The following is a 10,815-nucleotide window of genomic DNA, read 5'->3' as shown; positions in this document are numbered from 1 at the left end:
ATTTTTTAACATTAATTAGCAAGATTTGTGCATTAATGAATACTTATGTGAAACATCGCTGTGTCTTATTTTTGGTCAGCAACTAAGCAGCATTGGGTTGATTTTGAGGAAGTGGTAGTCGATGTTCTTCCAATCGCATTGGCCCACAAGCTTCGGCATAGATTAGCCAAGGGCAAAGCAGAGACCAGTACAGCCCGTGAAGATGTTAAGCCTAGAAAACCTAGAGGAAAAAAGGCAAACCATTTGTATTGCCGTCGCACCCCGATGGAGTTTTTGAATGCTTTAAAAAGTCTTACTCCAAGGCAAAAAGAAGCTGTAAAGGAATTGCATTGATAACATATGTTGGAAATTCAAGTAGCGGACTTGTTGCGTAGCTCGTTTTGAACAATATCAAGTTTTCTGAACTTGTGGAAATCCGATATATATTTTTGTATTAGGTGATAATATCATTATCTTAAACCATATAATGGATGAAAAGTAACGTATAATGCACAGTTTGAAATTTATAATGTATTATATGAATAACATAATGTATAATAAATTAGCTACTTTTTAACTTCTCTAATGGCTATAAATGAACTAATAATGTATGAAGTGTGAATAGTAATGTATAAAATGTAATGAATGTAACTACTAATGTATGGAACATGATAGTGATCGAATGCGCTAAATTACATACCTTAACCAATCATGGGATGAATATTGCACTTTACACTACTAATTGCGTACAGAAAGTTATTTGCTTCGTTACAAATAATGTACAACTTTAATAATGTTAATGTACAACGACACAATAATAATGTACTATATGTGAAGAATAATGTAACTGATCTCAGTATCAGGTAGAGATGTGATATTGCGTAAAAATTAAATGCATTTTTATTAATGCATATAATATACCAAAATGTACGACTAATGAGAATAAGTTAATGGATAACAAACGAAGACTAATCCGAAGAACAATAAAAATAAGATGGGAAGGAGCTTCGTGATATTAAAAAAATCATCAACATTTCCTTTTGCCCTTGCGCAGCGCATTCTCCTTCTCCATCTCTTTAAGCATTGGGCAGTTTCTAGAGTCGTGACGACTCCATCTCATCGCAAGCCTTACACCATCTCAAAGGCCTAGCGGCCTCCTTTATAGCCTTTTCTCTCTTGGAAATCATAACAAAAACATATCATGAAAAGTATACATTACATAACATATATCGTACATTACTGATCAGCTAAACTACATTATACTTAAGTATTTGTACATTATATTTATGGGTTAAAACTAAACTCTAGGAGAGACGACAACTAAATCCTATAGGAATGGCTGAAAGTCGTGGACTTTGACGACGGTTGTGTTACTTACTCCATGCTACACCCTAGCCCCAATGATTTCTAAACCCTTAGGGAAAGGATTTAAGTTGCGCTAAAACATCAAACACATTCAATCTTTCTGTATAAAATAACAACAAAAAATGCTCTAAAACATATACATTACACATTACAGTACATACATCGTCCATTACTGATTACATAAAGTACATTACACATAGATATTTGTACATTATGTTTGTCAGTTAACACTACTCCCTAGCATATATGATATCTAAACCCTAGATTAATGACTGAAACTCGTGGACTACGGCCAACATTGTGTTACTTAATTCATACTACACCCTAGCCCCAAGGATTGCTAAACCCTAGGGGATAAATTAAACTAGCACCATACAACAGGTATGTAACAGTTTGTTTCTATTTTCTCCACATTTAATTTTTGAGTGAACTACAAAATTAGCCTCTACGTATATCAAGTCGAACGCTAGAGGTACCCATGTTTAAAAAAATGCATTGTAAACCTCTATGTATGGGTAAAATATCATTTCATGCCATTTTTCTCTATTTTGAGTCTTTTATACCCTTTTCCCCTCACTTTTAACATAAATGTAATTCCAAGGATGTTTTAGTCTTTCTCATTTTTATTACTATGGAGTATTATGTTTATTTTATATTAAAATATTATGTTCATTTAATCTATTTCCCGGATTCGAGAATTATTTGTAGTGAAAATAGCACAATCCATTATTCCAGACCATGAGTGGGTAGTTTTGGTACTTGGATGGAAAAATAATTTTTTTTATACTGTTCTTTTTTGTTAAGAGTATCTCCTTTATGCTAAATTACAATTAAATTTGGTTGGACCTCTTCTCTTACGTTTAACTATTGCTGCACAGCATAAATCATGTATGCTTTCTGGGGACCCTTCCATGACATTTAGCTTCTTGTTGGTATATTGATACATTACTTCTTCTTTTTTTTTCTCTTTTTGTCTGCATTATGATCTTTAAAAATGTTTTTTTTGTTAATGTCTATTTCAGTTTGCCTTATTTGTGAGGACTACAAATGGGAGGGAGAGTGGTTACAATGGTTCTAATGAGGCCATCTGTCTAATTGCTATGATATTCCCTATATGTTGCTAAAGATGAATAATGATAACCCATCTCCCTCTGTCTTCAATTGAATCACCTCAGAATGTAATTTCTCTGTTCAACCATCTTTCATATCTTGATTCACTTGCTTTTCTCTTTAAAATTTCAACATCTGGCTCCTATTACTTTGTAACCAAGCCAAGTTTGAGTATTTCTTCTTCATTATATAATTAATGTTAATAAGGATAATTATGTTTTGCCCTTTAATGTTTTTACAGTGTGTTTGGTTGAAAAATCAACTATTTCTTTGAATACTGATTTTTAGTTTAGCCTTTACACTCAACACATTTTCATTTCAACTCTAGCACGATTCTTCTGACCTGGTGGTTTTAATTTCTATTGTTATTCTCAAGGACATCATTTGATCTCTGATCAGTAATTGTAATTATGTTTGAATACTTAAATACCCTTTTCATTATTTAGTTACTTGAACACCTTTTCCAAGTTTATTCTTCATTATTTTTATTTTGATGATAGGATCTTGTTATCCGGCTACAAGTAGCATATTGTTTATGGCATTCTAACTGCTCAGGAGCTTGTGGAGAGACCTATTTTTGAGAAGCATTGGTGTTGTTTGTAATATGGCAGAAAGTATGTGGCTGATTCAGGATATGTTATCTATATGTGGGCTAGTGTCCCTAAATATCCGAGGTAAAAGCTTGCCAATCTATTGCACGATTAATTACAAGTTATCAAACTGCATCTAAATGCTCAATAACCTGCCACTGCTCTTTATCTCATTAATTACTAGGTTCATAAGTCAAGATTATGGCTCATTTTTATTAGTAAATTGCAATGTGTAAGTTGATATTCTGATAGCAGTGGCATTATAGGATTTCTGTTATGCTCAACTGTTGATTTTGTACACCCTGTCAGCCCTATCGAGAAGTTGTATGGTGGTCTTGACTACAGAAGGGAAATTAGATTTTACAACTGCGAGGTATCTTCTCATCCACTCTTGAAATCCTTTATCGAAGCTCCTAAATTTGCTCCTATTCTTGCTGATTCCACCAGGCCAGCATGGTGCACTAAGCTAATATAGAAAGCATAACTAGCTACAACGTTCTGTAATTTAGCCAGGCTTCTCCAAACTAAACCGTCAAATATACTATTGTCCCTGTTTTTGATTCATCAAGCTATGTGTAATTTCTCAGACGATGAATTTGATACACAATGCACGCATGTCCACAGCAGAGCCATTATGAAGAGATCATTTTTATCCCAAATTTTCATGGTGCTGATTGCAATCTATACTCGCAAAGACACTCAGCTACGGTTTTGCTTATTTGCATTCCCATCTTTTGTAAGGAGGGAGGTAGAAGCTCTCCGGTGTTGATCAACCGTCTTCACAATTAAACAGGGAGATGGTGCCTGAGTGAATGAGTTTTGGATTTGGTTGTGGTTGATTTGCTGCTTGCTATGTAGCATTGTGCGTTTCAATAAATTCATCATTTGGTAACTTGAATTGCTATTGGGATGGCCACAGGAGTATTAATTTTGCTTTAAAGTATGGTGCATGACATATAGTACTATATGGCTTTCTAGCTGTTGAGTTTGGCTTGTTTTACAACATTAGGGGATAGAATTCAAACTGCTCCAAAAGTCCAAACTAGTTTTTTCTTTTGGTGAAGAAAATTAATTAATTTATATGTACAGTATGAAATTGTGTTGAGAATGGTTTTTGAACGAGGTTTCATTTGAATCTTTTCATATTCAAAATCAGAACTCATTAAGAAATTTTTTTTCCAATACTGGAAATTGGAATCATGAATATTTCGTTGGATGCATGCATCAGAGTTTGAAATCTATAACTTAAAATGTACAGTAGTATAAAGAAAATAAAAAAGTATAGTTGGTATATGCGGCCCACATTAAAACGCTTATTGCATATCCCAGGATTGTGGAATAAGGCACGCTGCCTCCACACTCCCAACTTTTCATCTCTCTTTCCCTCTACTTACAAATATACTACTCCTATCAAGTATCAACTGCTACAAATCAACACAAAATTGCCGTGTACTGTATGTTCGATTTTGACAACTTTCAATCGCTGCTTTTTATCCAATTTCCTAGTATCACTTCTCTTGATTCATATAATTGAACCTTTGTCAGACTCCATTAATTGATCTGCAATGAATTAGTATTAGTAATACTTTTTACAGAGATTTTCTTCAGGGGAATAGTGATAAAGCAGATGCAGGTGTGATACAAACAAATAATTTCCCAGTTAGGCTTAAAATAGATAAACAAACTCTCTACAAAGTAAAAAACTGCATGCATTATATTGCCACATTTTTGGAAAATATTCTGCACTGCATGTAGGATTCTTGGAGCTCCATTCAGTTGCCTGACAACTTTATATCGCCACTATTTTATCATTTTCTTGCTTTTGCAAACTTTATCTTAATTCATTTCAAGAGGTAAAAACCTCATATAAACACTTGGTACTTAAGTAGGAGTACATTAAAAAATAAAATAATTCACGAGAGAAAATAATTGGTGGAGAAACACTATCATGGTTGTTAATTACGTAATTATTACTATGTTGGTAATACTAATATTTATCACATTGTATATTTTGGATATATAGATGTGATATTATGTCATTATTTTTTTGAAATGCGAATTGATACATTGTTCATCTCAATCAATTGTCACCCCAAGAATTAAACTATGTTATCCACACCAATTTAATTTGGGATACATCTTAGGCATAGCCACACTCTCTCTCTCTACTAATTACTAATTATGATACGTATGCATATCTTATACTTAATTAAATGTCATTGAAGCAACTAGCTATTGCTAAGGACATCCACAATGTGGCGGAGGATGCGACGCCCTAAGCACCGTCACATCAACATTTTATCCTCCGCTCCTGTCATCTGCAATGTGGTGGACTATAGCCCGCCCTAAGCCTCGCCCTAAGCATTTTACTTCTATTTTGTATTTATATAATTTATGCAATTATATCAAGCAAAATAAATAAATAAAAACAACACAATTAAGGAAAATCCTACATTTACTTAATTAAAAAAAAAGTTACAAAATAAGAAATAAAAAAAAAAGTTACAAAGTAAAGACCTTAAAAAAAAGTGTACTACATATAAAAAAAGGAGGCTAGTCTAGAGTAGTCTCAACTTGCGGCTGAGGCCATCGATCATCCGCTGGATCCCTTCGATTTAAGTCGGGTTGGTCGCATTTATGAGGGCGTTGTGCGCGTCTAACAACGTCCTGTAGTCAGAGGAGGCCACCAAATCCGAGTAGGCATGGGCCGCAGTCGAAGTCGCGGACGGCGTCGAGCTCGGGGTCGGCGACGGGGCCTGGTCAGGCGGCACGGCGGACGATGATGTCACCTTGCCCTTGCCCTTGGCTGCCTTGATGCCAGGGGGACGCCGGGAGGACATCGGTGTGCCGAGACTCTCATCCTCGAACACCGGATTGTTGAGGTCCATTGGAGATGCGCCGCTTTTGCTGCTTGTATAATCAGTGAAGGTGCGCTTCGATGCCCTCTTCTTCGCCGCCGTCGATTAGGAAGAACACCACCAACGAACTTCTGCTTCTCCTTCAGGAGTGCCCAGGACTGGTAGTGCTTGAATTCCCCGTACAATGAAATGTACGACTGCACCGCTTTGTCGCGCACATCCGCGAGACTCTCGCCGCTGGCCTGCTCCCTCTCACACTTGTCGTACTCCCCCGCAAACAAATTGACCTGCTTCTTTATTTGGTCCCAGTGCTTGCGGAGCTGCTCCCGTTGGCGCTTATAGGCGGTCGGCGGCTTGGACGCGTTGTATTTTTCGGTGATTCGCTCCCAATACGCAGTAACCTTTTGGTTGTTGGCGAACACTGGATCCTTTGAAACATCAATCCAACATCTCGTCAAGACGATGGATTCTTCCGGGGCGTAGTTCGTCCTTCCCGGGGTGAACTCTTCACACACCGCCGTTTGCGGCAACTTCTGGGCTTGTGCCTTGGTCCGCTTCTTCTTGGGGGCGGAGCCGACGCGGCGGCGGCGGAGGGAGTGGCGGCGACGGCGGTTCGGCCGCGAGGTGCTGCGGCGGCGGCGGGTGTGCGGTTGGAGAAGGCTCCATGTCTGACAGCCCGTACAAGTCCGTGCTGAAATCGGGATCGTACTGTGTGTTGGTGTCGAATGGCTGGTATTGATCGGGTTCTGTACTCGGCCATCGTGCACCACCGAACATCGGACTATTTGAACTTTGGTAATCTCCGGAATCCATTTTTTTTTAAATGTAGAAAATGTGTGAATTTGAGAGTGAAAAATAAAGTGAAAAGTGAGAGGCATGTATAGGTTTTAAAAATTGAATAAAATTAAATTTTTAACCGAAAACACATGTGCATCGTCCGCGATGCCACAGTGACGGATGATGCGACGGACGATGAGCATCGTCCGTGGACGATCGATTAGGCGCAGACGATGGTTAACCCATCGTCCGTGATGTCACAGTGGCGGACGATGCTTCGAACTCGTTTACGGAGTTCACTATCATTTGTTCTTAGGCCATCCACAATGAAGCGGAGGATGCGACGGACGATGCATCGTCCGCCCCATTGTGGATGGCCTAAGAACAAATGATAGTGAACTCCGTAAACGAGTTCGAGTTCGATCAATGATGGATTCACGATTGTTTATTTTAACAATAATTAGTTTACATTTTGTACTGTTCCTAACAAATTTTATTTGGGTGGATATAGAGACTTTGGACTTGGAGTACATTCAATTTTGGTCAACCATGATAATATTAGTATGCTTAGGGACAATTTCGTCAGTTTGCACCATCTTCTCTCTCTGTCTCCATCACCTTTTCTCTCTCTCTGTCTCCACATCCTATTTTGCTTTTCATTAAATTTTCAGTTATTGTGATTTGTGCATTCACAGAACCTCTACATATGCTTCTTCTTGGAGACCAAGTTTGTGAATTTCAGATTCAATTGAATTGCTTCCACATTACTGGTAATACTATTCTAATTCTGTTTGCACTACTGCTGCTGTAATAATAATAATAATAATAATAATAATAATAATAATAATAATAATAATAATAATAACTACTGAAGAATTAGGGCATGTTTGATATGGAGTACTATTGTATAGAAAAAGAGGGGAAAATGTTGCCAAATTTAACCAATAAAATCACATGTATCCTTAATTCGTGTTTATACGTAAAAGTTATGGAGGCTGGTTAGTTTTTGGCCTTTTTGATAAATCAGTTGGTAGGGCAGGGCAAAATGGATTGTGACAAACTGACAACATCAGAATATATTTTCATGTAACGCGGTTGTTTTGATTTCCAAGAATTTGGCTTATATTGCACAGCTAAAAGGGTTGTGACAACTAAAAGTTTTCTAGTGTACTTATTGTCTAGTGATGGGTTTAGACGAGGCATGATTAATTTTACTAAGTAGCTTAACATTGCAACATTTAATTTAATCTCTCTAGTCACAAAGCACAATAATTAAATTGAAGATGATTTAAGCTCTCTAAATCACCAACCATTTAATTTTACCTCTCTGGTCACAATCTATAGCTTTCTGATTATCTCAAAAGAGCTCTATGATATTCAATTTAAGTTAAGAGATAAACTACTAGAATTCAAATTCATAATTTTTCCCTCAATCTAGGCTTTCCACATTATATGCACACATATATCATTTCACATTTTCAAAGTGAAAAAAAACCTCATTTATGATCTCAAATCTGCATCCACGACACATTCAAATTTGTCAATGACTCTTTTTACTTTGAATTGGAAATTGTAAATAAAAAGGTTAAATTTTGTATTAAATCAATTTATGGCTCCATAAATTTATTAATCTAGGAAATCTTAATTTATTAAATTTGGTATGAAGCTATTTATACAAGTATTTAATGTGCATCAATTCACGGCTATACATATATCCAGATATGCCTTGAGCTAGACTTGTTGTTATTGTATAGGGTTATTAATTAAATGGAGTAATTGATAGAGAAGATATTCTTAGAAAAAAAGAAAGCACATTGTGTTATATGTAAAATAAATAGCAGGCAGATGGCAGAGTTTTGTGGTATTTACATTTTTAGCATAGAGATTTATCTCCATGAAGGGATTTGAGGGAGAAAAGTGAGAGATATAGTATAATTTATGAAATCATAATTTATTCAAATGTTCTATAAATAATAAATATTCCACTGTCATATAACTTACCCTTCCTTATAATATAATTTACTTTTCTTTTTTCAAATGTTCCAAATGATAATCCACCTTTATAATTGAATTGTTTCCAATCATTGTATTAGAGCATCCCCAGTAATAGGCGAGCGACCGGCTAGCCGATACCCGGCGCTAGCCGGTCCGCTCGCCGAACTATTGCAATCGGCGAGCACCGAATCGGCAGAATATCGGCGAGCGCTCCCCGATTCTCGGGCGCTCGCCGCCATTGTAGGCTGGCGATCGGCCAACGCAATTTTTTTATTTTTTATTTATTAAATAATCGAAACACTATATATACGCGATTTTCACGTCATTTTCATTCGCACCACTTGTTTTGACGAGTTTTTTCTCTCTCTTAATTTCTGTATAAGAACAACAACGCGAAATGAGTAATGCGGGTGGTAGTAGTGGTAGTAGTGATGAGGAGTACGAACAGCAAATGGACGAAGCATTGGAGGCCTATACGGAGGGTGAGATAGACCGGCTGCTACAAAGGGCTATGCAACCGGCGGTACCTCGACTTCCACCCGTTGTCCACCGCCGAGCAGTGATTCCTCGAGATCACGTAGCTGCACATCAGCGGCTATATGACGACTACTTCGTAGAGCAGCCGCGGTTTAACGCCAACATGTTCAGGCGTCGTTTTAGGATGCGCAGGGAGCTGTTTATGCGTATCGTTGACGCTTTGCAGCGTCGATATAAGTGCTTCCGCTTCAGGCACGATGCGGCTGGCAGACCCGGCCACACCCCTATTCAAAAGTGCACTGCGGCAATCAGGCAGTTGGCCTACGGAGGCGCGGCAGACATGTGGGACGAGAACCTCCACATCGGTGAGACGTCTGCCCTGAAGTGTCTGAAGCATTTCTGTGAGGGCGTCGTTGAAATATTCAAGGACCAGTATCATTGAAGCCCTACCCCGACAGACTGTCAGGATCTGATGCAGATGCACGCAGAGAAGCATGGGTTCCCGTGGATGTTAGGCAGCATAGATTGTATGCATTGGGAGTGGAAGAACTGTCCCGCTGCCTGGAAGGGGTTCTACACCACCGGGCTACAAGGGAAAGAATCCCATGATGATCCTCGAGGCCGTAGCTGATTATCGACTGTGGATTTGGCACGCGTATTTTGGGATAGCCGGGTCGAACAACGACCTCAACGTCCCCAACTCGTCGCCCTTTTCAACAAGCAATGCCAGAGCGTCAGTCCGGCCATCAGTTTTGTCGCCAACGGCAACCGGCATGATATGGGCTACTACTGGGCGGATGGGATATACCCTAGGTGGCCCGTCTTTGTGAAGACGATCAGATGCGCAAATGAGGACAGGAAGGCCTACTTTGCGGAACGCCAGGAATCGGCGCGCAAGGACGTGGAGTGCGCATTTGGTGTGCTCCAGGCTCGACGGGCGGCAATTAGGGGTCCAACGCGTTTGTGGCATGTCAACTGCATTACTTCTATAATATACGCCTGTATTATCATGCACAACATGATAGTCGAAGATGAAGGTATACAACTGACTAATTGGGCCAACGATGATGAAGCCGATCCAAGCCACGGCGTGGCCACCCCCAACGTACGAAGGGGGGTACCTCACGATGAAGCCGGCCGCCTCCAGGCACATCCCGACATGCGCCAAGTGGATGCGCATATACAACTCCAAAAGGATTTAATTGAAGAGTTGTGGGCGCGGAGGATCGCACGGCGATAGTTGTTTTGGTTTAATGTATTTTTTTTAATATGGTATTTTTTAAATTAATGTACTTTTTTTTATTTTAATGAAATTAATGAATTTTTCCGTAAATGTGTCGTATGTTTAATTCCGTAAATTTATTAGTTGTTTATTTTAATAGTGTTGATGATGTGGCTAGCCTATTGCTTGTCCAGATGCTTGTCCTGATGATGTGGTAGGAGGAATTTTAGTGTTGGATGATGTGGCAGGAGGAGAAACAGGCTAGCCTATGACTGGCCTGTTTATCATTGTGGATGCTATTACTAGCCGACGTCGCGCACTAAGCCATGCCCAACTGGCCCCCATACCTTCACCCCAACCTATCCCTCTTAACGTGAACACGTTATTCGAGTATATGCAGATTGCTCTCCACGCCGAAACCTCCCAGATGAATCCACAACAA

This window comes from Salvia hispanica, chromosome 3, assembly GCF_029641045.1.
Source record: "Salvia hispanica isolate PSC_SH4W2 chromosome 3, Shi_PSC_v1, whole genome shotgun sequence".
NCBI classification, from domain to species: domain Eukaryota; kingdom Viridiplantae; phylum Streptophyta; class Magnoliopsida; order Lamiales; family Lamiaceae; genus Salvia; species Salvia hispanica.
This window is presented reverse-complemented; position numbering follows the sequence as displayed.